At 41.7% G+C, this 26485-nt stretch overlaps 1 long non-coding RNA gene across 1 annotated transcript; it reads left to right on the plus strand.

Annotated features, from left to right (window-relative positions):
• Positions 1–621: 621 nt before the first annotated feature.
• LOC123289341 (uncharacterized) lies at positions 622–26277 on the plus strand. The gene is made up of 3 exons (XR_011506566.1): positions 622–707; positions 1219–1363; positions 25261–26277. It is a non-coding gene; the product is annotated as an uncharacterized lncRNA (long non-coding RNA).
• The last annotated feature ends 208 nt before the right edge of the window (positions 26278–26485 follow it).

Genomic DNA, 26485 nt, shown 5'->3' on the forward strand with positions numbered 1-26485 from the left:
CCAAAGCCTAGGGGGAAGTGTCTGGCTCAAATCCACATGGCTTATTACTGTAAGAGCTAGCTTCCAATGAGCCCCTTTGTTTCCAGTCTAAGATTCTTTAAACTTACCCATTTAATTAATTAATTAATTAACCAAACATCACTGAGGCCTACTGTGCACCAGGGCTTCTGCTGAGCCTTGGGGGACCCAGGTGACTCAGGCATGTTCCCTGTCTTCTCAGATTCTGTAGTCCAGTGGAGACAGAGTGAAGCAGTAATGGTGCCAGCTTGGACTTCATGTAGATTTGGGCGTGATCTGCACTTCTGTCCTTTTCTGACTGTGGGAACTGGAAAAATGAAATGCATATATCCACCTCATAAAGCTATTGTGAAGATTTAATAAGGTAATTCATGTAAAACCCTTAACATAATGCCTAGTACCCAGTAAATACTCAGTAATTTGCAGCTATTAGTATTACAATGGAGACACTCAGCCCTTGCACCAATCAGCTGCCTCAGTAACCTTTATTTGAAAAGTGCAGGATGGCAGGCAAAATATTTGGAGAAAATTTGACCTCCAAAAATTAGTGCAAGATTAGCTCCCTTGCCTCAGATAAATTTGATTGTTTACTGAAAAGTAAAAGGTCATTTTCTGCTTCTTTCTAGAACTGAGGGTGAGGAGAAGAGAGGGATTGTGATGATCAGATGAAAAAGAATTTCATCTTTGTGGTGAGTTGTGTTTACTGCTTCCCTGGCAAGTTTAGGCTGTGTGTAAATCCTGGCACATTTGCTTCTTACTTTCCACAGTAAGATATCATTTCTTTCACAAATAGAGAACAGATTCTCGTTATCCAGCTGATTGCCGTCCCAGCCCTGCTCTGATTTGGCCACCTCTGGGGCTCCCCAGAGCTGGGCACAGGCTCCAGGCTGCTCACTGCTGACTGGCTGGCAGAAGCAGGTCACTGCCTCGGAGGCACTTTTCCGATCTCGTTTGTGGCCGGAGTCCCATGGGGTGCAACTCACCCTGGTTTCATGTGGTGTTGCAATCGAAACTATTGAATCTCAAAATGGAATATAATTAAGGCTGGGTTAATAAAACGTGTTCCACTCATAGACAGTAAAGGGTGTCATGTTTCTCCTTGCAGCTTTAGGCAAGGAAACTTAATCTTCAGCTTTGTCAGGGCAGACTGAATCAGAGGTGTGTCATCGAGCGGAAAGCCTCTTGTTTTACTTGTTGCAGTCACTACACAGCCAGCCTCATCTCGGCGGATTTGTACCAAGCCCACAGAATCCAGCCCATGGCAGGGCCTCGAAGGACAGACCTTTGTGTGGGAAGAATTAGGAGACTTTCAGTCTGCTGGGCCCTGAAAGCCAGCCAGGAGAAGGTACCTCTAAAGTACAGAAATCTTTGGGGGCACAGGGATGGAGGGCTGTGAATAAAAATGGAATATAGTGTTTTAAAACATTAGGGCTCCAGAGTAGCTTCCAGTGATGGCTTCTTGGCCTTGATCTTGTCTTTTGTGCTGATTTGAGTCCTTTTCCTTCTAGCAACATTCTACTACTCGTTCTTCAGGACTCAACATCACAGACTCCCTTGACATCTCCAAGCATAGGTGATTAATGCTTATTAATCCTCCCTTACTGGAGACCACTGTATCCTCAATAGTTAACAATTATGGCCACTTCCTTTGTTTGCTATGGTCTAGGCTGTATGCTGAGTACTTGTATATGTTATCTAATCCAATCCTCTTTGAAACCCCTATATTATAGATGAGGAAACTGAGGCTCAAAGAGGGTGAGTACATTTCCAAGGGATGTATGGTAATTCATTTATTCAACAGATGTTTATTCAGCACCAATTTCGTGCCAGGTACTGTTTTAGGCCCTGGAGACACATCCCTGAACAAAAAATATCTGTCATTATGGAATTTATATTCTAGTGTTGTGCGTGTGTGTGTGTGCATAAACAATAAACAGGTAAATTATATACTATGTTAAAAGGAAATAAGTGCTATGGAAAAACACAATGTGAGGTTGAACAGGAGTTTGAACCCATATCTCCCTCACACCTGGAATGCTCTTAAATACTCAGTTGTGTTGCCTGTGCTTCTCAGATCTCCTTGTAATTACCTATTTACTTCCCAGCCTACCCCTCTTAGACTGTACATTTCTTGGGGCGGGACCTTTCCTTAATCAGTTCCCTATCCTGGCACACCACTCAGCGCCTGGCACGAAGTCAGCATTCAATGAATGTTTGCCCAGCGTGTGAACAAGTGAATGACCATATGATGACACAAGAACCTACTGGAAAGCAATAATTTCTCAGGAGTCTGGCCAGTTCTGGAGGCTGGGCTCTGCCACAAACATGTCCTGTTACTCCAGGCAAGTGTCGGAGCTCATAAAATCTGCAGAATGGGAAAAAAATAATGACTGTTTTTGACTTCCTTATAGATATGTCATGAGGATTAATGAGACAGTGCATGCTCAAAGGCTTCAGTTTCTTTGAAGACAGGGACTCCTATTTTTCTCGGCAGTGTGCTCACTGTTCAAAATTCCAGCAAGGATCTGGTATGGTATTTTCAGGAGGGATTGGTCTCAGAGAAATAAAGTTTGTTTTACTGACAAGGTTTCTGAGCAGGTTTTACGAGCTGCCTCTTTTAGGCTGTGGGCCTGTGCGAGGGTTCACTACCATTTGGAGCAACTCTGAAAACACATTTTCCCCCCTTTGCCTAAGTGGGCTCTAAATCAGTTCAAACCAAAGTTTTCATGGATGTTTCTCTCCCATTGTGGAAGTAAAAGTGCTGGCTTTTATTTGAGTGCCATCTCATTTGTTGGCTCTAAAAGGGCAGCTGTTGGAATGCTTGGTGGCCACATGCCAGATAGATCACCAAGAAAAGTGGCCTTGGATCCGTGTTCCCTAGAAGAGAAGAGCTCTGTCATTGGACAGTGGGATAGAAAATGGGAAATCCCAGGAATATCAAAATAGCATGAAAACTAAACGAGAAGGTTCGGTTTAATTCTCTTTCATTGCTGACGAGTCAGCATCCCAAACCTGTTCGGTCATTCCCACATGCAGAATGCAGAAGGAGGCTCGCTCGGTATTTTCCTGTTCACATGACACTGCGTCCTTAAGCATAATGAACTCGGTTAACTAAAAGCATTGCCAAGATTCTATTTGACATTGGCAAATAGGTCAGCACTGTAGCATTTGCTTGATAGGGACAATATGCCTTCTGAGGGGTGGAGAGTTGTTTCCTGGTGGGGAAAATCCCCTAGTATTACTCAGCAAAGACAGGTAATAATAGTTTGGATTTCTCTAGTGTCTCTTCTCTAAGAGTTCAAAGGTCTCTCTTTTACTTTATCTTAGTCATCTCTATGGCTCTGTTGTGAAGGCAGAAGCAGGTGTTATTATTGCTATTTGGAGATAGGAAAGCTGAGGCACATTTTGTTGAACTGACCAATCTTATGTTGATGTTGCTTGGCTCGGGTTTAAGTCTCCTGCCTGATAGAGCAGTCATTAATCAATTTAGTCTAGGCACTGAAGGCCTATTATCTACCAAGCAGGCTCATGCTAGACCCTGTATATATGGTAGCTTATTTATTTCACCAAATAAATAATCCTACAAGATAAGCATTATTATTGCCATTTGCTAGTTTAAACAGATTATCCAAATTGACCAGTAACTTGCCGTGCCACTACATACATACTGTTATATTCAAGTTCAATGTCTTTGTCTACATCAAGATGCCTCCTTTTATCTATGGAAAGAAAGAGTTGGATCTGATTCTGTCAGAGCTATATTGTGCCCAGGCCTAGGTTGAGATGTGGGTACCTCAGGCAAGTGATTTGGCATTTGCTCATATCAATGTTTAAAATAAATTTGCTCACCATTTATTTTAGTGGGAGAAGAGAGAAACTGATTTCCTGTTAAATTGAATTCCTTTCTCTTTATGCTTAAATTTAAAATGAGGAATTCATTATGTGCATTGATGCTGAACTAACATTTTAGTGTATTTGGCATAACTGTCCAATTCACAGTTTTTCATCACTTATAATTGGATAGTGTAAGTTACTCATACTCAGAAGGATAAAGGTAATTTCCAAGAATATAGTTGTACAGCCTCATTCAAAAGTTTAAAAATTGCTTTTCCTAGTTTGCCTTTAACTTTTCTGTTTCTCATTCTCATTCTCTCTTCAGCATTTTTGCATGATTTTCTGACCCAGACAACTTTTTGGGAAGCCTATTAAAAGGATTAAAATTTAAATATTACATGAAATCACTTGTTGCCAGTAAATGGCAAGACACTAGATATGATTGGGTTTCAGATTTTCCTCTGGCTTCCAGCAGCAGTCAACTGGCTGGTCTCAGGCTGGGTTGCCTGGCCAGCGTTGTGCTGAGCAACCTCCATAATAAAGCTAGCCAACGGAGTTAGGGTGACCCCAGTGAACAGTGGTTATAAAATTTCCAATTGAGGGGGCCCTCTATTTCAATGAGAGTGGAACTAAGTTCACTTGTACCAGTTATGTAATTGGAAACCTGAGGTAACTGCCACTATATTTTGATTTATTCCTGTGATGTTTAAAAATTGGTGGTGGAGACTTCTGATTGTATCCCTGTTCTCATCTTCTCTCCTTTATGAGCAGCTAGGAGGACCTCACATTCCAATCTTCTTACAGTTAGATGGGTCATTGATGAGTTCTGACCAATGGGCCCTGAGTGGAAGTGATACATATCATTTCTGGCCGAGAGGTTTAAAAGAAATGGTGAGTCCCCTGCTCCCTCCCTTCCCTTGCAGTGGTGAACCCTGAAGCCGTGTGTTAAGATAGTAGTGTACAACATGATGGCTCACTCCACTGCCAGGCTGGGTCCCTGAATGACTACATGGAGCTGAGCCCTCTGCTGACCTGCATTAGACATGTGCCATGACCAAGAAAGAAACTTTTGTGGTGTTATATCCCTGAGATTTGGGGGATCTATTTGGCATCCTGACTAATACATTTGGTGTCCTGGACAGCTACCTGGCTGGTCTACTCCTTTCTCTGATTGGATCTTGTATCCCTTTTATGACTTAATCCCATGTTCCTCTGTTTTTTATTTATAAACCTAAGGTGCTTCATGGACAGTCTAGGTTTGGCTCATTCTTACTTAACTCTCCAGAGGGATGCTCCATGAATTCTGGGCTGATGAGTGCTGCCAATAGTTCATACAAGGTTCATCTCCCTTACTGATCTTCCAATTTTGGGCTTTGAGGATAGGAGGCAGAGGGGGAAGTGAAGGTTAAAAAGAGGAGCAAGAAGAAGAGGAGAGAATAGGACCCTATGGGAATAGCAACTGTTCCAAAGTAACTAGAATTGGGAAAACAAGATACAAAGGGCACTAAAGTCTTCTTCTGTTCTGGTCCCAGCAAATGCTGTCATTCGTGGAATCAATTAGTGATACCTTCATTGATTCACTCTTATCTCTCTGCTAAAGACATTTGTCCATTCCGTTCACAGCAAGATCTGTTCTGGGCCAGATCTTGAGCTACAGAGGGAGGAAGGACACATGGCTTGGTGCCCAGTAGCTGATACTCTGGTAGGAAAGCATTTACAGAAAAGGGCATTTGCAGTTCATGGCAGCAAAGAAAGCAATATAGAACTTGCAGAGGCCAATGGAGTGGGAGTGAGGGGCCACAAGATGGGGTGGAAGTTGCTGCCAGGGCAACAATGTCATGGGGGACTTCCCCAAGGCTTTGAGGTCCAAGAACATCATCTAGTCACTGTCCCTAGACTTCAGCAAGCTCACTCTCGTGCTGAGTGAAGTCTTACCTCTCACAGTAGTGATGTAGAAGCTAAATGTCAATGCCTGAGTTTTTAAGATAGAAAAATACCTTCCAGACACTGTATCAAGGAAGTAACAATAAAAATATATCACTAATAGTAACTGCCGTGTATTGAGGGCACTGTGCACTTCCTGTGCATTGTCATCTAATCCCATAATCACCTTGTAATGTTGGTATTTATCTCTGTGTACAATGTCAGAGATGAGGAAATTGGGCCTCCAAGAGATTATGTTAGTTGTCTAAGGTCTCTAAGAAAATGGTGGTGTCGTGTTTTGAATCCTGCAGAGTTTGATGCCATAGGCTATGCTTCTCCTCATTTTGTAATACTGCCAGACTAGCAAGGAGAGGAAATTAATCTCAAAAGTACCTTTGTGAATATGGAAGCAAAGCAGGTGCGGTTGGATGGTTTGGAGACATGGTGATCCCTGCTCCACAACAGAACCTCCTCTCTAGTAAGCAGGCGGCTATTGTCACTTAGGGTCAGTGTTGGCTACCTGGGCAGGGCTACAGAAGCTCTGACAAGCGCTTCTTCAAGGGTCTTTTTTTCTAGACTAGCACATGTCCTTCAGAGATGCACACTGGTTCAAAGATCGGAGAGTGGGAACATTAACTTCCAACTCTGACGAATGGAGCTGTGACAATTGTACTTTATTGACAGAACTGAGGCAGTGTAGTATTGCCTGGGGTGCTTTTGAGTTAGAAAAGCATCCAGGCCCCTCCCTTATCTTCACTGGCTTCTATTCTACAAGAATTACTTACTGTGGATTGTTTTACATCTTTCCCCATCATTGCATGGTTGTGTTCTGCTCCCCTTGCCTTGAGTTGGAAGGTAAGATGGAAAGATGGTGGTCTCTTCATGCTGTGGGTTCACTCTTCTGGTTCACTCTTTCAGGGACAACAGGCTCTGAATGAGAACTCCTCTACATAGATCTCAGTGCACAGAGCTGAGGCAGAGGCCAGGGCAGCATGAGAAGGGGCTCAGAGGGTCTCCCTGGCCACACCATCCCTGGGGGATCTGGGGCAGGCTGCACCTGAGATGGGTCATGTGACTGGGCTTGGAAAGTTGAGAAAGATTTTTCCAGGAAAAGACGTTGGGAAAGACATTCCTCCAGGAGGGAATGGCAGGCACAAAGTATGGCAGCCTGAGAGAGACCTGAATGTTCAGGGCAATAGTTAGATTCATGTGGCTACAAGCCAGGATGCCTGGGGAGACTAGAAGCTGCTGGAGGCCGAAGGCTGTGTCCTCAGCAGAGTGGATGCTCAATTGTAATTTTTGCATGAGTGTCTTGGTGGTTGAACTAATGAAGGAAAGCAAGACATCATGGAAAGACCTATTCCTTTCCCAGAACTTCTCACTTTTATCAGTACCCTGTTAGATCTTAATGGGGATGGGGCCACTGATGCCAGCTCTTTGCTCTTCATCTGCTGACTTTTAAACCTATTCTTAATGGAAGAAGACCTTTTCCTTCACCTTCTCTCCTTTTTTGTTTTGATGGGGAAGACTGTCTCTGAACTAACATCTGTGCCAATATTACTCTATTTTATATGTGGGATGCCACCACAGTATGGCTTGATGAGCAGTACATAGGTCTGTGCCCGAGATCTGAACCTGTGAATCCTGGCCACTGAAGCAGAGTGCATGAACTTAACCACTATGCCACCAGGCCGGCCCTACCTTCTCTCCTTTTTACAGTTCTTGCTGTTTGTAATTTCAACATAATCCACCTATCTTTTTTTCCCCTCTTAGTTTCTTTGTTTCTCTACCTGGCTTTTTAAAAATGTTTTTTTGGCTGAGGAAGATTTGCCCTGAGCTAACATCCATGCCAGTCTGCCTCTATTTTTTATGTGAGTCACTGCCGCAGCATGGCCAGTGATGAGTGGTGTAGGTCCGTGCCCAGGAGACGAGCCCAGAACACCCAACAGAGTGCACCAAACTTAACCATCAGGCCACGGGGCTGTTTCTTCTACCCATCTTGTTTTAATGGAAAAAGATCTAGATTTGTAGTTGGAAGCCTTGGATTCTAATCCCATTTTCTTCTACTTCCTGGCTGGGGAAATTTTTGTAACTCACTTCATGCCTCAATTTCATCATCTATAAAATGGATAGTGCTTATTTCATAGGAATGTTATATGGCTCAAATGTGTCTTGCTAGTATTTCTCCTTGTATGGTCTGCAAATTTTTGATAGGTGTTCTAAGGTGAAGGAAACATCCATTCTGTGGCTATATGAGTGTGGAAAAGTTTAGGTTGGACAAAATATATAAAATCCTCAAACTTTTAATGTGCTAAAATATCTTATGATCACCAAATGGGGAGGGTGGTGGGTGGAGTATATAAAATGCAATATTTCAGGTGGCAGGCATAGTTCATTGCCTACCTAATACCCCTTCCCATTTTCTTCTTTGCTATAAGAACCTTTACTTCCTGTGGCATCAGATATGCCTAGCCCCTTTGCAGCTGGTCTGTGGCAGTTTAAGACTTGGTGCTGTAACTCAGTTAGCTCTGCTCATGCAGACTGCAGGTGGGAGGTGATGTTTAAACAGGGCCTTGTGGCATGAGCAGGAGCTGCCACGAGGCACGGAAGTGGAGGTAGGAAACTCTATGCAGAAGGCACAGGGCCCGAAACAGCTCCTCATGTCATGACTTATGTGTGAGAGGGGCCCCAGCTTACTCAGACCCTTTATCCTAGGGCTGAGTAATGGGGCTTGTGAAAGTAAGGGGTTAGAGGGAGACTACGTAAATCATTAGCTTTCTATTCTCCAGTGACAGTGTTATTTGCTCACAAGATCATGCCCTGTGACCTCCCTCTGTTATAATTGCATGCTGTGTTTGGGGAAACAGGGCATTCCCCAGGCCGACCTCAAGGCATACCCTAATCCTCCTTGCCCAAATGACACAGGGAGCAGCTGGGAGGAGCAGCTCTCCAACAGTAGTGGAAGCGTTCTTTGGACTTGACTATTCCACTCTGACACTCCCAGGCGCCTCCCCTGGGAGGTGAGTATGAGTATCTCCTAGTGGAATTAGGCCCTGAGATCTCCAGCCTGATGTTAGCAGCAGCAGCCACCACGTCCACAGCCTTTGGTCTCCATACCTAAAAGCTGTCAGCTTTGTAGAAAAATATCAATGCAGCCAGCAGTGGGGGATAACAAGTGCACCTGAGAGACAAGTGCAAAGACAAGATTACGCCAAACAGATCCCACAGGCTGCTGACACCTGGGGCAAAAAGGAAAGGTGAACTTGGGCATTCTGGAGCAAACCACAGGGGATTCACTCTGCTTCTGGGGGGTACACCCTTGGATTCCAATCATCAAATCAATTTTGGAGGAATTTGTTCCAGACCAACCAATCTGGGTTAGGTGGCCTCCTCTGGGCTTAACCCATACTCCAGCACATGTTGTAAACACCTGCCTCATTCTTCTGGTCCCTTCACTAGACGGTGGGCTCCCTTCACACTGAGGGCCCTTGCCTCAGTTTCCGCAGTCCTGCCCAAAAGAAGTACCTGATGAATGAAGGAATGGATTTATTTAAAATATTTCAGCAGCATGCAGGCCAAATTCCCCAGGTTTTGTATCATCATCACTGCTCTCCACATTCTTTATTACTCAAAATGACTACAATTTTAAATTTTAATATAGGACTAGCTGTCATGTTGGAAAGATCAGTTCCTTCATTACTTACAATGACTCAAAGGCCACCCTGTTGTCTGTGTCTGCCATGCCCTGCATTGGAGAAGGTGTAGTACAGTTGACAAGGGCGTTTCACACACAGAGGTTCAAAGTGGTCCTCACAATAATCCTTAAGCCAAGAAACAGCTGTCATTCTGTTTGTAGACAAGGCATTCGAGGCTTGGGGAGTCTGGCCGCCTGTCTCGCTCAACAGCTTAACACTGCAGGTGTGTGGACAGCTGAAACTTGACTCTCACTTCGAAGGCCTTCTGTTCCACTTTGCTGCCTCACTCAAGTCAAGGGTAGTTATTGCACATTTATTCGTTTAATAATAAAGGTGGCTAATTCCTAATTTTCTCTCTTTCGGTGGTTGATATTCTTTAATAGGCAAATAAGCTGCTTTACAGAAATGCACTAAAATGAAAATTATTGCTGTCCTTTAAACTAAAAAGGAAGTGATTATTATAATAATGGAGATGATGTAGTCAGGCCTTCTTCCATTCCCTCAGCAACATTTGACGCCTCGCTGTTCATACATCTTCAGATGTTCTTCCCAAGTCTTCCCACGTTAGGTAACCCTGCTGACAGCCTTGGAATCTTAGCAGGAGGATACGGTTATGAAAATAAAATTAAAAGTATTTCCTTCTCGAAATTCGGGAGATTGGGAGGAGGGAAAGATCAAATACTTGAGTAAACACGGCAAAGCAAAACAGTTATAACACATTATAATTCTGGAATTTTTTTTTTTTAACATTTGTCAGATTCCTCACTTCATGCTTGTGCTTGTTACTGAACATTATTGCCTCTGAATGATGTCCTGATCACACGCTGAAACCGACCTGACCACCCAGTGTGAAATTTTTATCTGGGATTCAAGAGACAAGATGAACCCTCTTTCAGAGCTCCCTGCCAATTTCTGCACTGGCTTTGGGGTGACAGATCTGGAAGCAGCAGTTAACAAACTTTTCCATTTTCATTCCCCTCGAGGACTAGCCCCTGCCTTCATCCCAAGGGTCCCTAATGAGAAGCTTTAGACATTGCCTCCACTGCTATTTTCTATGTGCTGTTTTCTGGGTAAAACCAGGGGCGAACACTTGCTAAGGAGACCCATGGAAGCTGTGTGGAGTCCCCCCGTTTCCTTCTCAGGACTCTGGACTGGCAGCTGCTAAGTGAGAGCTCAAAAGAATATGGAAGTTGAGGTCATTTCTAGTCTCATGCCTGACTCTCCTTCAAGGAGAAGAGAAAGAAGCCCTCTTGGGCCCAAGCCGGCCGTCAGGCTGGGGAGCGACACAGCCCCTTTCCCCTCAGGCAGCCTTCTGTGGATGGAGGGCCTGAGCCCCAGCACAGAGCCAGCAGTCACTCCCCAGACCTCCCTGGCAGTTCAAGGGATCCATCATCAGAACATGAGCACAGAGTGCTATGGGAACCTCCCAGCAGCTTTGATCCCAAACCATGTTTGTTCTTGGATTGGCTTGCAGTAGAAGGAGCAGAATAATAGCTGTGAGGCCCAAAGCACTGAGGGAAGGGGAATCCCGTATCTCTTGGAGCCAAGGGTGAGAAACCTCAGGGCTCAGAGAAGCCTTTACGGCTCTCCAGTCCAGCCTCCCATGGCCCAACACGTGGCATCTGGCTTGCACGCCTCTAGAGATAAGGAGTGCTCTGCTTGATCCCTCCCTTTTTGCCCGTCCCATTCCATCCCATCCAGAAGCAACTGACTCTCTGAAAGTTCTCCATTCAATTCAACAAAATCCAACAAACCTGTACTGAGTATCTACTCTGGGCCAGGCACTGTACTAAGCACTGGGGGCATGGCAGTGAACTCCCAAGATGTCCATCCCTTGGTGTCCCAAACGCAACCCTCCTACTACTTCTTCCCTTCTACAGGTATGCTTATATTTGAAAATAGGCATCAGGTCCACAGACCCAAGTCTTCTTTGCTGCAGACTTAACATCCTATGTCCTGTGCTCTGTTCATATTCTCCTTTGTTCATATACTTCTGAAATTTGCATCCAGAAGGGAATACACATGGCCAGCCTAGGATGGAAGGGGCGTTAATAGACTTCATAATACTGCCCTATAGCGCGACAGTGCTTGAGCAAGCATAGCTCAGAATGTGGATCATCCCTCACCCAAATGCTGCTTTCATAATGAAAGACTTTGGCACATTCCAGCCACAGCGGGCCTCCTGTTATTCACCTCCCCTACTCCTGCCCATCCCCATCCTGCTTTATTTGTTTTTAATAGATGAGGAAATCCAGAAAGGTTAAGTAACTAAGTCTTAACTTAGTTTGTGGCAACCCAGGATTACCATCTAGAGTTCCTGACTTGGCTGTTAGTCTTTTAGTGAAACTAATATCTAAAAATTAAGAAAGGAATGAGATACACCCACACACAGAGCAAAACAGCATATCTTGAATTTCATTCCTGCCTCCAACTAACACTCGTAACTCTTGTGATCAGTAATTCATTCCAACAGTTCTGATTTCTCCAAGGGCGGTTCGACATATATTGATAGTGGCAAGTAGACAGGATCTGGAGTCTCCCTGGGAGAAAGCAGTTCTTTAGAAGTTCTGCCTGACTGAGCTGCCGCAAATGCTCCTCCTGGACGGTGCCTGGAATTCTGGATTACATTTTTTCAGTTCCACATCCCCTTCTCGGCCTCCCAAAGGGTAGGACAAGTGCAGGCTGGGGTTGTGAGATCCACGTGTCGGATAGAGGGAAGACCGTCCCAGTGGCTCCCTGGCGGCTGTGCTGAGGAGGGCTGGCTCGTGTGCTGGAATTCCCAAATAAAAACAAACAAAAAAATCTATCATCACATTGGTGTAGAGTTCTTGCTCCTCAAGAGCTGGATTTCCTGGAGCCTGTCTCCTCCAGCTACAGCAGACAGCGTTCCCATGAGTGGCAACTCCAAGTGCCAAAAGAAGATAGACGGATAAGCTTGGGAAATAACTTCTGCATTCAAGGTGGCCCCCTAGTATTTAACCTTAGCCTACCTTTGCAATTTAACTTGTATGACGTCCTTTCATGCACCCTGTGTTCCAGCCAAAGTGAACTGTTCATCCTATTTGTGCCCGGTGGCCACCCTGCCTTTGCTCAAACAAGTCTCTCCCTGGAATATCTCCCTGGAATATTTGAACTCTTCATCTCCATTAGCCTCATCCTACCTGGCCTTCAGGATGCAGCTCACATGCTGCCTCCTGACATCCTGCCTGATCTCTGGAAGTGATGCTCCTTCTTCTGGCCCATCAAAGGCTTGTCTCATTATTCATTCAACAAATATTTATTGAGTCTCTCCTATGAACTGTTTACTATTCTAGGTATTTAGGGAACCTCAGTGAACAAAGAAAGATCCCTGACTTTGGAGAGTTTACCTTCTGTTATCTCCCTTAATTTATTGCTAATGCTGGACAAGTCTAGTCATCCTGACAGACATTCTGTCACTCAAAATCAGATTGATGTCATGTTGATACCTCTGTGTATCCTTTCAATGGCTTCTTATTGCTCTTTGTATAAAGGCATCAGTACTGAGCAGTGCCTACTAAACCTTCTATGGATCCAACCTCCTTTATGTCATTTTTCTCCTAGCATTCTGAATTCCAGCTTTCTTTTGGTCTCTTCTACTTACCCTGCCACAGTACCTTTACACATGCTTTCCTTCTGCATGGAATACTCTCTCCTCTTCTCTCCACTTAGTTACCTTCAAATCTCAACTGAAGCGTTACTTCCTGAGAAGAGCTTCCTTGGCCTCCCTAACTAAATTAAATACCTCAACACTTTATGACATTATAGCCGTTATATCACTTATCACAGTTGCTAGTTTTCTTGTTTCTGTGATTATTTCACTAATATCTATTTCCTAATCCATATGGTAAGTAACTCAAGGGCAGAAGTGGTGTCTATTTTGGTTTATCATTTGCAGCCCTAGCACATAGTAGGGAGTAAATAATTGTTTGTGGATTGAATCAGTGAATGAATATCTGCTAGCTATCATATGCGGCAGATTATCCATGGTTAGCTCAGTTTCACGCATTCTATTCTTGCCTGTATGTTCATGGTTGTCTGGATGTCTGTCCTAATTTGTATTTCAGAAAATATAGCCACTCTGAATATGCAGCGTTCTGTGCATAAAGTGCTCAATCTATTTTTGTGATAGCTTATTAAATAAATAAATGAATTCAAAGTTTAGTAGAATGAGGAGGTTGGCGGGAGTGAGAATCACATATTAGAGGAAATTTCTGTTAACCAAGGTTGTCAGTGGCATGTCTCCTCAGATACGGATGTACACATGTCAGAAAGGCTCATCCAAGGAAGCCCAGGCCTGCCGGAAGTCTGTTTATATTGTGTCGGCAAGGGATAAGGTGGATCTTGCCAGATTTGTCTCTTGAGGTCTACAGAGTTTTACCTAAAGACCTTGCAGTCAATGTAGAAAATTAGTTAAAATGGTAAATAAAGTTTTCTTTTAAGTGAAAGAAAAAGATAGCATTGGGTAATAATTCTTTCCTCTCTTGCTATTTGCTCTCTTTAAAAAAAGCAATAGTAATATTTTAAGTTTGTTGAAAAAAGAAAAACAATTATCCATTTACAAAGCAAGTTCACATGTATTAGCTTATTTTTATTGTAGTAGTCCAGTGAGACTGGTATCATTATTCCCATTTTTTACAGATGAGGAAATTGAGGCTCAGGATTCTCTGCCCAAGGCTATGTGGCTCTTGTATCAGCCAGGATTGTCTAGGTTATGCTGCAGTAACAAGAACCCCAAAATCTCAGTGTGCAACAAAGGTTTATTTCTTGCTCATGCTATTTGTCTGCCGTGTGTTTGCTATGGGACTCTGCACCATGCCTCATTCAAACATGCAATGTTGTTGCCTTTCTACGTGTTCTTCCCTTTACCTGCAATCCTCTTCTTCCTTCACATTTTCTTGAAAACTTTCCCTGAATTTGGCTGAAGATGGTTCTGAGCCTGATGTTCACAAGTTCTCTGGACTTATGCCATCAGACTCTCCTGCAGTTGATGTTTTACTTGGCAGTACCCCAAGTCGACTACGTACTTCTTGGAGGAAAGGACTGTGCCTTGGTTATTTCTGTATTATCAGTGCCGTTCATGGAGTCTGGCTCCAAACAAACAAGTGCTAATTGAATGGAGAAGAATGACTTGAACATGGTTGAGAGTTTAGCCTGGGAAAAAGCTGAGAATGACGGGCTATCCACCACACTCTTTCAAATATAGCACTGTAGTTCCAGTATGATGTTTAATTTTGAGAAACTGGACCCTGTGAGGCATGTCAGGTTGATTTATCTGTAAATTGTATTCCAGAGTAGTTGAGACATATTAAGCTATTGGTCAAGTTAAGATTGACCATTTAAACCCTGATGAAAACCTACCAAGTACAATAACTGTTTTTCAGTCTGATTCATACAAAGCTTCTTCCTCCTGGCAATGGTAGATCATCAAAACTAACCACATCTCAAGACCATTCTGTCTAAATAAATTTGAGTAAAATTTAGCTTGTCAGTTTTCTCAAGAGTTAGTTGTGTCTTTTTTGTTGCTTTTGGATAGCTGGATAAATTGTTGTTTTTCTTTTCTGTCATAGCTCTGGACTTTGACAAGTCATTGTTTATAATTTGGCAAGTCTCATTGGTAATATACCTGTCGAATGATTAATTACAAAGGTTTAAAATATGAACTGTCAGTGAAGGGGGAGCAGTGATTGTTTTATGAGTTTTCTCCTTACATCCCTTTAGCATCATATCCAGAATGGAGCAGTTGTTAGAAAAACAATAGACACACATTTCAGACTTTCTCCAAAACCGGTGTAGGCATTTAAAGTTTAGAGGCCTATGTGTCATTTAAGTGGGGCACTGAAGATATGGTGGAGCTAGACATTCCTGTGTGGGCACACCCAGAATATGAATGTGTTCAGAGAAACAGGCTTTCCCTTTGGAACCCCAGACTGAATAGGAGTGTGGGATGCTAGAGCATCTATGGTGCTTAGCTGTCCTCTGGTCCATTTGTAGGTTGATGAGGTAGGAGAAAGAGTCTTGGAGTCAGAACACCAGAGTCCAAATCCTTTTTCTGATTTATCTTGTTCAAAGATTGATCATGCAAGAAACATCTTTGCTTTCCTGCTAGCTAACAGCCTTTGGCTCAGGGCTTAATAGGCTGAGGATGCCTATAAGAGGGAATGATTTTCAGTTGAAGTGAATTTTGCCATGCAAATGATCTTCATGTGTGGTTGTCTGTGATCCTGGGCAAGTTGCTTAAGTTCTCTGAGACTTGGTCTCCTCATTTGCTAAAAGGAAGAGGATAACATTTGCCATCCAGGGAGTGGTATTTGTAAAGTGTCTGGCCATAATGGTGCTCACTAATGGTCAGTTCCTTTTGCAGTCTTTCTCTAGTGTTTGGGGTAGAAGAGATTGATTTAGTAACCTTTCCTCTCTTCCCTGTAACTCTCAACATACACGTAGCCATTCATGAAAGAGACAGGAGAGCCCATCCGGGTCGACGCCAGTACCTTGTATGTGAATCTGGTTGGGATGCTATGTTTTGTTTCTCCAAAGGCTGATATGTCATGATTAAGAGTTAGTCCTTACACTGAATCTTGGATGATTGAAACACTGACTGACATTGGGAAACTTTAAAAAAAATAATTTATTTCATTTCCATTTGTTATTGGTATTGTGATTTCTGATTTCCCCTAGAAACCAAAATTAGAGATTTCATGGTACTGCTATAAAGACTCTTTTGAAGGGATTTTTGGTTAGCCAAACCAAAGAGTACAGGGAATATCCTGAAGAAAGGATTTTTTTTTCTCTCATGAGAATGGAAGGTAGATTTTTATAAGGGATATTCATCCAAATGCCTGTCTGGCTCTTTTCAGTTGTTCCAACCCATCATGCCTTTCGTCATCCTTGAAAAATGTTTTCTTCTGGTATTTTCTTCTTTAAGTATGAATTGAAAGCTTAAAGTGCTAAAGAAAGAAAGAAAAATAAGTTCTAGAACCATCTAAAAAGTCTGAATATTTCTTGCTTCAAATAGCAGGAAAAAAATAAGGTTATTTCTTTTCCTGCTCAGTTTCAATCTAAAGAGATCACTTTCAGGTCAGAAAGATTTTGGTATTTCATAGACTTTCCTATACTTCTTGAATAATTTTTAGAACTTGAAGCACTGGACATTTGTATATGACACTTAGAAAATTTTTTTCCAAAAAGTTGCCATGCCCGTCTCTCTAAAGGAATAAAAAATCCAAATAGCAATGTATATAGCAAAACCAAAATAAAGTAATTTAAACAAGTATCTTAGAACGTTTAGCATATCTGATTGAACCAGAGAATATTTGCCATCAGTGTCCATCAAAACTGTAAAGATGAACAAGCTATAAGTAACTTTGTCTTTCCTCTAGTTTTTCAAGCATAATGCTATATTTATTCAGATATTATTAGTATGCAATTCAAATTGCCTTGATTTTGATAGAACTATAAACGTTGTTGGATAAAATCTCTAAGTAAATAACATGTTTTGGGTGAATCCAAATTCTGGGTGTGAACTATGAGGGCAAAACTTGAAATCCTATTTTCTTTGTTTTTTCACTCTCTTTTCCTTCCCTTCCTTCCTTCCTTCCTTCCTTCCTTCCTTCCTTCCTTCTTTCCTTTTTTCCCCTCCCTTCCTTCCTTGGTCTGTCTCTCCCTCCCCTTCCCCTCCTCCTTCCCTCCCTTCCTTTATCTGTTTTCTTTTTCTTTTTTTAAAATTTTTTGGTGCTTGGTCCCAGAAAGCTATGCCACATTTCTAAGAAAAGATTTTTCACCCCCTTGCTGATTGATGGCACTGGTTCATCAGCTGTGATATTTTCACTGATTTCAGGTTGTCATGAAAAATACCACAAACTTGGAAATAGGCAAATCAGGATACTGTATATTCTCTTTTTACAGTGTCAGTTGACTTTCTATTGACTGGGGTATTCTACAGCTCTGTAGGAACACCAGGATAACTTGCAGATTTTGTCTGGTAGAGAGGCAAATAATTTCTCTTTGGTGGGAAAAATATCCCCAAAGATTAAGGTATGACCCTATGGCACAATGGCCAGTTTTGTATCTAATGGAGAAATCTATTATTTGCTATGTATACCTAGCTTCTTGAATACTTATCATAACATCTTACTAGTTCCCTCATTAATTAATGAGTTGAATGAAGTCTTTGACACACATTCATTTTATGTTTATCAAAGTCTGAAAATTTACCTGGATAGTGTGTGTGATATTTTGTTTCTCTTTTAAAGGAAAGTATGTTTTATATTTATTCATATTGGTGAAATTAATAAATTCAGTGACATCTTGAAAAATTAATACCTCCTTTGAAAAATTAAACACCTCCTTTCTTAAAAACAATTTTAGAACCTCTCCCCATCAGATTTAAAAAGCATGATAACTATCTCGTGAGAGATTCAGGAAGATTCAAAGCTTGATAGCTTTTCAGAAGTTAGCTCTTGTAAGAGGCTCATCTGTACCAGAATTGCCTAGCGGCAGTGTTAAAAATACAAATTCCTAGCCCCAGTCCAAGACTTACTGAGTCAGAATCTTCAGAGGGTGGATCCAGGAATGTAGGGGGGGGTGTGTGTGTGTGTTTTGTGAACTTGAACATGCTCCCAGGGGATTTGGATGTGCCTTTGAGTCTGGGAACCACTGGTGAGAAGATCATTGTATGGATGGGGATCCGAGGTCTGCATCAGGCTAGGATCTTTGCTTATTTTGTTGTGGAAGGCTTCCCATGCTGGCATCCCTCTGGCACCACTGTGCGTCTTTCAGAACCATATAATCCTTAAGTAAAACTACTCTATTGTGGGGGAGTGAGCTGCACTGTTATCCCAGGGGCCCCGTGTTGACTGTGTCTGGACTTAAGCCTTCTCACTTTTTTCAAGCTACTTTGTATGTTTGTCTACCCTCTAAGGAACTCTTTCACTATTGGGGAGTAAAAACCACTAACAAGTAGAAACTTTCTGGAAGGCAAGTTGGGTTTGCAGATAAGAAGCCTTAAAACTAATCATATCCTTTGACTCTTTTATTCCACTTTTTCCAGTCTGATCTAACAAAACCCAACAACCAGAATTGTGTATACTCATCTTTTTACAAAGTTATTCTTGGCAGTTTTTAAATAATTGTCTTTTTTTTTTTTTTTAAATGAAAAGCCATGTAAATCTTCAAAACTAGGGGATTGATTCAATCTTAGGTAGTATTGATAGGATGCAGTCAGCTTGGTATCTACAAATAATGTTTAAAGATGTAGGAAAATAATTATTGGATGCTCACTTTGTTCCAGGCATTTCTTGTCTCTGTTTTTCAAATTTTCTATGATGAACACTTATTAACTTTATCATCATAGGAGTGCCATAAATTTTACCTTTTGAAGTTTTCCTTGTTTTCTACAAAGAAATTCATTAACTAAATCTTGAGGGTTAACAAGGTGATGGTGATGTTTGACTAACAGATCAATTCTGTTAAGAAATTTAGCATCTGCCATTTACAAGTCATCAGGCAATTTGCTCAATGCAAACGAGAAAGCTTTTTACCAGTTAATAGGTCTGGCCTTTGCCTGGCAATGCTTTAGCATTTCCAATTACTTTATTCATTTTAAAGCCAGAGACTTATTTTTCAGATGTAAATTCAAATAATCTTCCTTCCCACTTCCCTTCAGTCTGTCTCCTAATCTGTCTAAATCAATAATGCTTTAAATTTTTTTACCTGCGTTTAACAACATATATGCAAGAGCCAGTCAATTCATTGGCTGGAGGGAACTGCCACACCCAGAGAAAGTCTGTCCGGGCCTCCAATTCCCATGAACCACACCTTCTCACAAATGTGGAGAGTTTGTGCTGATGGCCCCTACCCAACAGTGCAGACCAGGGTTGGGGTTTTTCCAGGGGAGTTTGATGGAGAGAGGCAAAGGAGTGGAAGGGCCCAGGAAGTGATTATGAAATATGTCATGGAAACTCACCTGGAGAAGAAGAAAGTGAGGATATGATGGAGGTGATAGAAAGTAACAAATTTGTGAACTCAGTGGATTGGAGCTGTTAATTGGGCCAAAGAATTGTTGATGTGGGCTTGGTAGAGGATATGAGCTGGTAAGATAGGAGATAGGCATCCAAGAGTAGGGTGTTCAGAAAAGAAATTTCAGACTGGTGTTTTATTGGCTGATAAAATCCAAGATATGAATAAGGATGGCAGTGAGAGTCCAGCCAATGGATGAATAGTTTACATGGATGATGAAGTCACCAAGACAGATGATAAGAGAAGCGGTGAGAGAAAAAGAGTCACCAAGTTTTAAACTCTTCAGTGAATGAAGACACCAATAGTGAGGTGGGTCTAATGGCACATCCTTCAGTGAAGTTAATTTTGTTTTTGAGTGAGAATTGGGGAGTAGGGAGGAGAAATTATGTGGAAGCAGCAAAGGGGATCAAGGAGGACATTATCTCATGAGATAAAACATGCTTTATAACTCACATAACTCTAGATATCTACCTGGGAGACTTAAGGCTGGCAAATTTTCTCCTTGGCTCCCATTCACATTTTTTTTTTTTTGAGGAAGATTAGCCCTGAGCTAACATCTGCCGCCAATCTTCCTCTTTTTGCTAAGGAAGATTGTCCCTGAGCTAACATCCATGCCCATCTTCCTCTACTTTATATATGGGACCCCTGCCACAGCATGGCTTGATGAGCAGTGTTTAGGTCCTTGCCCAGGATGCAAACCAGCGAACCCTGGGCCGCCGAAGCCAAGTGCGCAAACTTAACCATTACACAACTGGGCCAGCCCCATTCACGCTTTTTATCTTTCCACTTTACTTGCTTTACAGTTTGGCATTGTTTGTGTACGTCTGTGTTTCTGTTTCTCCCTCTGGATTCTAAATTCCGCTGTGGTTAAGGCCCCTCAGTGTCTGCCCAGCATTAATGCTTAATACATGTCAGATAAAGAATTGTTTGATTGAAATGTGCTTAGAGAGCTTTCAGGATTTTGGTTTTCCACAAATTGTTGAACCAATTATCTTTGGAGACCTATACCTTCTGAACCTAAGATGGCCTCATCAAATATTCTGGGCTTTGAGCCTTGTGGTAGTTTTGGCTTGAAATTCCTACCTTTCCATCAACATTTTTGTTTCCTAAAACAACTTCTCCCGTGTACTCTCCACCATTTCCTGGTCTCTGGTCTCCCTTAGGGGAGCGTGAGCCTCCCTGCACTGCACCAGCACACCCTCCACACGTGCAGGCTCACTTGTCTTCTGAAATGCATGTGTGTGGCAATGTGCAACAGGCCTCTCTTGGACAGAATGTGATTTTGAGTCTTGGCTTTGTCAGGACCTAGCTGTGAGATCTCTAGAAACTCATTAACATGTGAAGAAATTAAGGATTACAAAAGTTGAATAACTGGCCTAAGATCTTATAACTCAGTAAGGATTAAAACTCGGGGTGGTGGGATTATAGAATTTGGGCTTTCTCCATTGCTTCAACTATGTCTCAAATGTTTTCTATCAGTTGATTTTAGGAGGACACTTTTCTCTTATCTAATAAAGTATCTAAGTGTGGGCCTCAGTTCATTATTTCCATTTTTTTTTCAACTCAAATTGAGTCTGAATAAGAATGACAATAGCAAATCAATCTCTAGGCATCAGTAACCTGCACATCTTCCTGTTAATAGAAGTGGCTTTAAACTACATGACTGCTGTGTTATCTTGGGCCAGCCCCTGACATTATTTCCATCATAAACAATGGTCCAAATGCTCAGTGTTTGGGAGGAAACACCTTTCCTGCACGGCTTGGTCATGTGATGATGGGCAGTTAGGATAACTGTGACTTCACTGCAATTATGAGTTAGGCAACCAGGATGTCACATGTGGGGCATAGGGTGGGGCATAGCCATTTTCCATAAGCTACTGCTCTGGAGAAACTAGAGGTTTTCAAGTAGTAAACATATACTATGTGTCACAGTGCTACCCAGTGGGGCAGGAAAAGAGCAGGAGCCCATTTAAAGTAGAAAGGGTATGAGTCTTGGAATCAAAAAATGTGAATTAGAATCCTGGCCCCAAGAGTTTCTGCCTGTGGAGGCTTGAGCAGATTACCTCATCACTCTTGGCTTCAGAGCTCTCATCAATAAACACGGTTCTGATAACCCTTTCATAGATCACAGTGAAAAACATATGGAAGTGCCCATATATAGGCTCCAAAACTATTACTTTGTCTAAAAAGTGTTTTTAGAGACTTAAACTCTTTAATATTTCTTTCAGAAGTGGTTTGGTGCAGATAACATTTTGAATTACAACTTTCCTTCTGATGAAATATTTTTAATATATTAAAGCAAGGACTGACATGGGTAGTTGAATGAAGATGTTTTCCTCATATTTTACATGTTTTCGTGGGGTTCTAGATGTTGAGTTCAGTGTTTTCAACAAAGAAAGACAATGATGTTCCTAACATGGTTTTGTGTATCTCAACATGGCAGGCAAGAAGAGGCCTTTGGTGAAAGTTAGCTTTCTTAAGAAGTTAGAGAATAATTAAACTTTGTTTTCTTACTATTACTCATACACCAATAACAACTAACAAAAGGTACAAAAGGCTCTCAGGCCCATTATCTTCTTAGAACCAAATCCTCAGCACTCCTGAGAGGTATGAGGATTAGCACTTGGTATTGACCTTAATCTTGATCTGATATTTGAGATAATTAAAATTTATTTAAATTCATTTTAAAATACAATTCTTGGCCTATTTTGTAGACAAAATGGATCACATTTATTATTATCCTCATTATAATTCTCTACTTGTCCTTGCTAATTTTCAGCTTGCCCTCTACCTACATATATCTATAAATCTCATCCATCAACTCAAAATAATAGTACCTATGCGCCTAGAGTGGGTGGTGTGTTTAGATGGAGAGCTAACAAGTGCCCTTTCATTCTCTGCAATGCCACTGAACAACTGTCAAAATAACAGTATCGTTCCACCTGGGAGATCCAAAGCCAAGTCCTTGTTTTGTGAAAGGGGAAAGACAGCAAAAAGAAAACAAACTGTGGAGTTCACCTGAGACAAGTTGCGCTGCATCCTGTTTATTGTTTGCAGAGTGCTGGTGTTATTTCAGCCATGTTGTGATTTTGAATGTGCTGCTGCAGTGCTAGTGTGGTCATTGAAATTCCTGCCATTACAGCAGGACTTATCATTGTAACCCCATGTCCCAGGGAGGTGCTTTCCGGCTATTTCTAGCAACATATACCCAGGGATAAAAAAGCTCCTCCAAATTAGCTGGGTTTGTGTGTGTGTAGTCAGTTAGAGGGGAGGAGGGACCATGACATTAGTTATTTACAGTTTCAGGTAATCAGTTTCATAGTCTCAGTGTTAGAGGAGTGCTTAAATGCCATCGAGACCAATTAACCCTTAATTATTTATTTTGGCCTCAAATTGTTATACAAACTTTTAAAAATTATGTTCACTTTTTAAAATTAGAAAATACATATAAGCAAAGTGAAAACAACTATAATTTCACCACTCAAGGATAAATATAGTTAGGAATTAGGCACATAACTGTCCAGAGTCTTTTCTGTGAATGAGATTGTTCTATACCTGATTTTTTACTTAGCAATATATTGTGAACATTTTTCCATATAAATAAATACATAGCTACACTTGATTTTTATAGTGTTCCATTGTGTGGGTTTACCATAGTTTTTGTAACTAATCCTTTCTTGTTGGATTTTAGTTTATTTCTGCTTTTTTGCTATTGTAAATTATGTGAAATGAACATCCTTATACATATACCCTTTCACACCCAACTGATCTTTAAAAACCTCCAGTATTGGGAAACAGCCCACTGCCATTGTCCAACTCATGGCAGATCTCACTAGGGTATGGGTTTTAGAAATGAGACCCTTAGCTGAATCTGCATGCCATAGGGTCTCTGTAGCATGGTCCCTGTTACAATGTGTTTCCATGGCTCTTCTGTTCTTTTCATATTCTCTAAAGTCACCAACCACATGCTTCCAGTTAAGGCTTCTTCCATCAGACTATGGTTGCTCAATCCTCCCAGGTCGCAGGATCATTTGTGATGTCACCAATGTGACAAGTCCACCAATCTCTAATTAACAGCTCGTCATCTTTTTCCCAAGCAAATATTTTATTGCTTTATCAATGATTATGCCCATGTAAGTGAAAACAAAAAGCAATTAAAAAAAACATGAGTTATGAGCATAAACGCAACTGTGTAAGAAAGGGCATTATGCCACTGAAAGGTAAAGGCTCCCCGGAGATGGCAGGCTGAGCAGAGCCACTGAAAACTTCTCTCAGCGTTCACAAGATACCCTGCTTGGGAACTCAGGGGGCAAGGTCTCGAGGGAGTGGTAGGAAATGTAAGAAGTCCCTGTAGCTAGGATATCTGGCAGGGGTGTAGTATAGGTAAGATTCTGGGCATCTTGCTGGAAAGTGGTCAGGGCAGTGGCCTGCTCTGTATTTTCTTTGTCTAAGTTCATCCTGGCCAGCTTCCAGCTTACAAGAGTAGGTCCAAGAAGATCACTTTTCAGGGACAAAACAAGTGACCTTGGCTGATCCAGGCGGTAAGGCATGGAGAAGACAGGAACTTCGTTAATCAGCATATAGTCCAGGCAAGCCAAGTATAGGGACAGTCCAACTAAAAGCCCTCCTGATTATCTGCTAATCTTCATCCTCAGTTTCCTCATCCATTTTCTTGAAGGAATCTTAAGATGTGGCAAAATTTGCAGTTCATTGCAATTAAACAACCAACAGGAAAAATAAACCTGGAAAATTCAGATCTATTCTTAATTTTGCATTCCATTATGGATTGAAATTGTTGTTAGAGCATGTGAGTGCATGCACAGGCGTGCATGCACGCGCACACACATGCACACAGAGGCATAAAAAGAGGCCGTGGTAGGTAAACCACACATTGCAGAGTGCACTCAAATCAAGGTTGGGGTTACAGTTCCGTTTGATACAGCTACTTGATAGTTCTTGTTGACTGAAAGCATATAACAGCAACTAGAGCATGTGAAAAAATATACACACAGGGCACTGTTAGATAGTTACATATATATTTAATTTATTTTTAGAAAATATTTCAGAGACAAAAAGATTTACTAAATTGACACTGTTTAGGAATGGTATAAAGTGGACTGGTGTGTATTAATGCTATCCTCCTGCAACTGATTGGTCCTAGTGTTCACTTCTTGGGGCTACTCAGAATATATCTGCATGGTTGATTGTGAGAGATTAGAAATGGTTCCTGGGTCTTGTACTGAGGTAATAACTGTGTTTTAGTTCAGTTAATATTGTATTTCAAGCATCATATGTAAATGTGTGGTTCTCTACATCCTGGTTTTGAGAAGGGCAGTCAATGGTCAGTGTAGAGGGCACTGACATTCGGAAGTGGTGAGTGGAGGGGTGGGAGGTGGTGCAGAAAGAGAAATGAAAAAGGAAGGCAATTGACAAATGGAAAATATCCTGGACTAGGACCCTCAGTTAGCTGTCTTTATTTCATCTACTCCCGGAATGGCCCAAAGAAGACGAGGAAGCCAAGGCATCTGCCATTCGGTATCATACCTGGGCAGATCAGCCTCTCCCAGGTGTGTTAGGAAGCAAACAGGCCAAACTCAATAGCTATAATGAGAGACACAGGATTAAAAATGATGGCTCAAACCTTCATTTTATAGATGAAAAGTCTGAAACCCAGAGCGGGGATGGGATGTGTCTGAGGCCTCTCAGTGGAGTAAGAGCAGAACTGAGAGTTGAACTCACCTTTCTTGTTTTGCAGGTTGATGCCCACCTCCAGGTAACATCTTTGGGAACAATGTGAAATGAAGCAGTTCAAGTTAGCAGCTGCCTAACCTGACCAGTGACCCCTGTCTTCCAGAAAGCATCCTAAACAAGAAACTGCTTAGATAATTGCACGGAAGATGTATGGCACACTGGGATTCCATTATTCTAAAAAACTGCACTTTTTCCCCCTGGTTTTTCCCTTTAAATTAATGGTTTGGTTACTGGTCTGGCAAGGCAGCAAGATGTATGGTTATTTTGCCAGGTTGTTAAATACCTCTCTCTACTCCCTTTTGAAGAGAATTTCTACTCTTTTTTGTGGAATGTTTTTGTCATTTGTTGCCAAAAGCAGGTATGCAAAACCACAGAATCACAACAAGCAAACTTCCCTACTCTATCAACATTTGAGTATCATATCAACATTGTTGTGCCCTTACACTTCCATAAGCCAGGGTTTACCAGGGAATTTTGATGCTGCTCCTGTTATGCTCTCAGAAATAGTTTTAATGATCCCCATTTCAGGGCTGTGGAAACTGAGGCTCAGGAGAGGAATTCATGTGTTCTGAGCATTTGTACAGATTCTCTGCAAGTCAAATTTCAGAGAGGTGGCAATAGGACCCGGGGGCTCCACTTAGCCCCATCTACTACGTTCCCATTTGGAGCCCCCTACTTTAGGCCCATCCAAAATCACGTCTAGTCCTTCCCTTGTCTCCTTTCAGTTTAGTAAACCTAATCATTTCAACTCCCCATGCACGCAACATTAGCTGTCCAGATGAGCTGAGAGCTTGTTCATCGCAAGGCTTGATCACTCTCACTTCACATTTCCATAAAATATGTGCAGTTAACTAGGGCCCCGCATTCTGTGGTTTGTATCAGCTATTTGAAGAGTTTATTTTCTTGATTGTTTGGACTTTCCCCCTTAGTATTGGAATTGAATTTTTCTCCCATTTTATTCCCATTTTTATCCTGCTTTTATTATTCTGTCATTTAAAAATAAAACCATGTTTGAATCAGTTTTTAAGACATGGTATCTGAGGTTGGAAGACATGATTTTGTTTCCCACTTCTTCTTTTCTCCAGGTTTGTGCCATTGGCTAGGTCTAGTCCCCACTTTGGGCTTGAATTTCTTCACCTGTAATATTAGGATGTTGGACTAGATGAACTTTAAGGACTCCTTCTGGTCTGAAATGCTCGACTTGCATTTTTCTTTCTGTTTTTATCAAC

This window comes from Equus asinus, chromosome 10 (genome assembly GCF_041296235.1).
Source record: "Equus asinus isolate D_3611 breed Donkey chromosome 10, EquAss-T2T_v2, whole genome shotgun sequence".
Taxonomy (NCBI): domain Eukaryota; kingdom Metazoa; phylum Chordata; class Mammalia; order Perissodactyla; family Equidae; genus Equus; species Equus asinus.